Source organism: Amblyomma americanum, chromosome 4, assembly GCF_052857255.1.
Source record: "Amblyomma americanum isolate KBUSLIRL-KWMA chromosome 4, ASM5285725v1, whole genome shotgun sequence".
In the NCBI taxonomy this organism is placed as follows: Eukaryota; Metazoa; Arthropoda; class Arachnida; order Ixodida; family Ixodidae; genus Amblyomma; species Amblyomma americanum.
This window is the reverse complement of record NC_135500.1, coordinates 190,741,767-190,746,937: the sequence shown is the minus strand read 5'-3', so window position 1 is coordinate 190,746,937 and position 5,171 is coordinate 190,741,767. Positions and strand designations below refer to the sequence as shown.

Genomic DNA, 5,171 nt, shown 5'->3' with positions numbered 1-5,171 from the left:
ATGCGATTGACCGATGTGGGTGTTTCAATGAAATGCCAGCGCACAAGCAAACACGGACAGAAAGAAGGGGACAAGCGCTGAACTAGCAACTGAAATTTTATTGGAGAAGCGTGTCGGAATATATACAGCACAGCACACAAGCCCAGTTCGCCGCTCTACCGATGTAACTAGCCCAGTCAGCCGCTTTACCGATGTGGGTGGTTCGGAGCTGAACGGCTACATGTTGCAGGAAGAGATGAGTCGTCCATCTCGGAGCACATGTGAAACTGTGCACCAGATGCACATGATAGCACTGCAATATATGAGCGTCAGTGGGAGCCCACTCACGTGTACAGGTCTACGCTTACCTGGATTACATGTCAACGCCAATCACCAGTTTACAAGTACCTGAGTGGTGTGAAAGTGTTTGTTTACCGCAGATTGGCTCATTCGGGGCACAACGATAAAACAAGGGGAAAATTAAAGGAACGTGCTACCTCACGTACTCAGGTTAAAGTCGTGTTGTTGTTGTTTTTTTACTTTTTCTACAAGAGTTTCCGACCACTCAAAATGGAACTCACCTGAGTTGTCCTTGGTATGTGCTTCCTTATAGGATCATATGTTGTAGTTCTGGTCGATTTAGTTTCAGGGGGAAAAAAAGAGAACCGTCAGTCAGACTCGTAATAGCTGCTACTTTTGCCGCAGACGCGGTGAAGGTGCGTGAGCCAGGAAAAGACCGTACCGGCAAACGGTTAACCGGCATGAGTGGTACATGTATTGGCTGCAGTTCGCGATGGTGGTACCTCATCAAGGTGCGAAACCATGACATTGCTGAAAAAAAAATTAATTAATAAAACCTTTTAGTGCAACAAAATATATTTATTGGCTGGGAGTTCGCGGTGGCGGCAATTTAGCGACGCCAAAGACGGCTAACCGAAGCTCTCCTGCGAAGTGGCATTTCATTATGCATCTGTGCGAACCATGTTCATCCCGTTACCCCCAGCGGCGCAAATCACCGACACCCGTTTCATACAACGTTGTATATATCAGCTACTGTGCTCCTGTGGGCTGCTACTCGAGGCTCAAGTTGGTACCGTGGTGGGGCCACACACCGACTTTCTTGTACCCTCGCAGGTGGTCCTATGGGGGTGTTACATATTTGGATGGTAGGCACTTTAGCTTGGGAAACCATGGTGTTGCCATTCACTGACTTACACAGGACACCGACCCGTGCTGGTTCCCATCCCCCTTCGTTCGCCAGTGCTTTCACCATCGGGTAGCCATGTCATGACGGCTATGAAAGGATAATACGGATTCTTTCTTGCACAAGGAAGCTGCAACCATTGATAACTGAGGTTTGCACTGCAACGCCTTCTCTCCTTACGGCCTGCGAAATAGCAGATGCAATAATAATAATAATATTAATAATAATAATAATAATAATAATAATAATAATAATAATAATAATAATAATAATAATAATAATAATAATAATAAATCGCAGGCCGTAAGGAGAGAAGGCGTTGCAGTGCAAACCTCAGTTATCAATCGTTGCAGCTTCCTTGTAGATGCAAGAAATGGAAAATGAAAAAATGATTGGTTATTGGTTATGAGGAAATGACCCGCCGCGGTGGCCCAGTGGTTAGGCGCTCGGCTACTGATCCGGAGTTCCCGGGTTCGAACCCGACCGCGGAGGCTGCGTTTTTATGGAGGAGAAACGCTAAGGCACCCGTGTGCTGTGCGATGTCAGTGCACGTTAAAGATCCCCAGGTGGTCGAAATTATTCCGGAGCCCTCCACTACGGCACCTCTTCTTTCTTTCTTCTTTCACTCCCTCCTTTATCCCTTCCCTTAGGTGTGGTTCAGGTGTCCAACGATATATGAGACATGATACTGCGCCATTTCCTTCCCCAAAACCAATTATTATTATTATTATTATTATTATTATTATGAGAAAATGAACGAATTGGTTAAGAAATTGTGTTTTGAGGAAAGGAAATGGCGCAGCAATTGTCTCACATTTCGGTGGACACCCGAAACGAGCCGTAAGTTAAGGAATGAAAGGCGCAATAACTGTCTCATATCTCGGTGGACACCTCATCCACGTCGTGAGGGAAGGAAGGAAGGTGGCAGTGAAAGAAAAAAGGAAGAGAGAGGTGCCGTAGTAGAGGGCTCCGTAATAATCACCTAATCAGACGGATCTCCAGCAAAAGACGAGGCATGAAAGAGAAATATATACCCGACCGCGGCGGCTGCGTTTTTATGGAGGAAAAACGCTAAGGCGCCCGTGTGCTGTGCGATGTCAGTGCACGTTAAAGATCCCCAGGTGGTCGAAATTATTCCGGAGCCCTCCACTACGGCACTTATTCTTCCTTTCTTCTTTCACTCCCTCCTTTATCCCTTCCCTTACGGCGCGGTTCAGGTGTCCAAAGATATATGAGACAGATACTGCGCCATTTCCTTTCCCCCAAAACCAATTATTATTATTATTATTATTATTATTATTATTATTATTATTATTATTATTATTATTATTATTATTATTATTATTATTATTATTATTATATGTCGACTTGTGCAGGCTTTCGTGCTGAGCAGGATCGTCTACTCTCTCCCTTACCTGCAACTGCAGCTCGCGGGAAGGAACAAGGTCGACGCTGCAATCCGGCAGGCCTACAAGGCGGCCCTTGGGCTCCCGCACAGTACGTCCACGGAAAGGTTGCTGGCCCTTGTGGTACACAACACACTCTCGGAGCTGTGCCAGGCACACCTCGTTTCCCAGCTCGGACGACTCACTCGTACGAGCGCGGGAAGAGCCATCCTATACAGACTAAAGATGTGCGAACAGCTCCCAGAGAGGGACGCGAAAACGCAGTTACCCACGCACATCAGGAAAGCTCTTTTGGTTAAACCCCTACTCAAGAACATGCACCCCGCGCACCACGAAGGCCGACGCACAGCGAGGGCTCACGCCCTACACACCAAATACGGCCGGAACGACAATGTGGCGTACGTGGACGCAGCGGAATACCGACACACCCAGAGGAAAGCGTTTGCACTGGTCGCGGTGAACGGGAACGGCGCCCCGTTGGCGGCCGCGTCGATAGAAAACACCTCCGCCGTCTCGGAGGCTCGAAGCGGCAATAGCCTTGGTTATAGCGAACACGCGTGCTGATATTATATTCAACGACTCCAAAACAGCCATTCGCGGCGGCTGCGTTTTTATGGAGGAAAAACGCTAAGGCGCCCGTGTGCTGTGCGATGTCAGTGCACGTTAAAGATCCCCAGGTAGTCGAAATTATTCCGGAGACCTCCACTACGGCACCTATTCTTCCTTTCTTCTTTCACTCCCTCCTTTATTCCTTCCCTTACGGCGCGGTTCAGGTGTCCAAAGATATATGAGACAGATACTGCGCCATTTCCTTTCCCCAAAAAACCAATTATTATTATTATTATTAATTTCGCGATACCCGCCACGGTGGCTCAGTGGTTAGGGCGCTCGACAATTGATCCGGAATAAAAACCAATTATTATTATGGTTTTTGAGGAAAGGAAATGGCGCTCTATGTCTCACATCTCGCTGGACACCGGAACCACGCCGTAAGGGAAGGGATAAAGGAGGGAGTGAAATAAGAAAGAAAAAGCTGCCATAGTGGAGGGCTCCGGTATAATTTCCACCACCTGGATATCTTTAACGTGCACCGATATCGCACAGCACACGGGCGCATTTTGCGTTCAGCCTCCATCGAAACACGGCCATCGCGGCAGGGTTCCAACCCGTGAACTCCTACTCAGTAGTTCTGGGGTTCGAATCCAGCCGCGGTGGTGGTTGTGGTAGTGGTTTTATGAAAAATAATAGTAAAAAGGAAGGAAAAGATTTTTGCTAGCCCCGGCATCTGCCATCGATACTGAAGCACCTGAGCTGGGGCAGCGGAAATAAAGGACAGCAGGCAGAACGGAGAAATGAAATGAAAGAGGTGAGGGGACAGGAAGAGAGGATAGGGGGAGAAGTAATATGTACAAACTATTTACACAATAAGAAATGTGTCCAGGTTGTGCGCGTGATTAGTTCATTTTAGAGGAATTAAATCACACACGCGCACAGCACCGTGATGGTTACAACTGGAGTGGGGCGTCCAGTTATTAATTGTTCAAGGTAGAACTCGCGGAGCGTTCGGTCACTGCGTGTAACTACCTGACGGAGAGCAGACGGGACGTCAAGCCTGTGTGTTCGAGGAATGCACAGAGGCTCACCAAAGTTCGCTCACGAGTGCGCGCACTGCCCTGCGGCCACAATAGCGTCTTGATGGAGCCTGGTAGTATGCCGTGCGCCCTATAGGCCGCGAGCATATCGCGACGAGCATCGGCGAACGCAGCACAGTGAAGGAGCAGGTGTTCTAGTGTTTCCACTGCACCGCATCCGTCCACACATCACTCGTCGCGATTCCGTGACGCACCCGCCGTTCCCCGGGCCACACGTAGACGGGTAGCTGCGAATTACATGGACGCTGCCCAACGCGCAACTTGATTTCGTTGCAAGGTGCAAAACACATCTAACACATAATTTATTTTGTTTCTTGTTGTTAAAATCATTTATTAGGTTAACTTCAGTTACTCCTTCCTGTCTGCTGTCCATCCCCGTCCCGCTGTTGCTTTTTTAACAAAATTGCGCCTAATGCGGGAAAACGAACTTCATAAGAACAATATTGGCCACTGGTACAGAAAAGAGGTATGAATCGCATGACATCCGATTTCAGTCGATCACCCGTATACTTACCTGGTGCTGAGTCTCCGGCGATCAGCAAGGTCGGGGCTCCGTGTCGAGGCCTGCCATTGCACTGCGGCTGGCTGAAGCACGCCACTACTCCTAATCGGAGTAGATGGGGCATGTAATTTTTGGTAGTAAGGGCTCGGCGTTCGCGCCAGCCCCCTTTATAAAATACCAAAATCAGAAAGGTGCCACAGATTAGTGCCGACGCGAACGTGAGGAAGGAAAATAATGTTTTTTTTAAAATTAATTCAATAGATTAGCTGAGCTAATCCAGGATATACAAAGGAAAAGATGTCGCGTTCATTGGCGTTGGTCGCCTGAATGCATTAGCGCTGACAGCGTTGTAGGTGACATGCGGCACTGCAGATATAGCTAAGACGCAGCGTTCATTAATAATAATAATAACGATAATTAGTTTTGGG

At 48.0% G+C, this 5,171-nt stretch overlaps 1 non-coding gene across 1 annotated transcript; it reads left to right on the top strand.

Annotated features, from left to right (window-relative positions):
- The first annotated feature begins 4,747 nt into the window (after positions 1-4,747).
- LOC144130675 (U1 spliceosomal RNA) lies at positions 4,748-4,910 on the top strand. Its single transcript, XR_013314174.1, has one exon. It is a non-coding gene; the product is annotated as a U1 spliceosomal RNA (small nuclear RNA).
- The last annotated feature ends 261 nt before the right edge of the window (positions 4,911-5,171 follow it).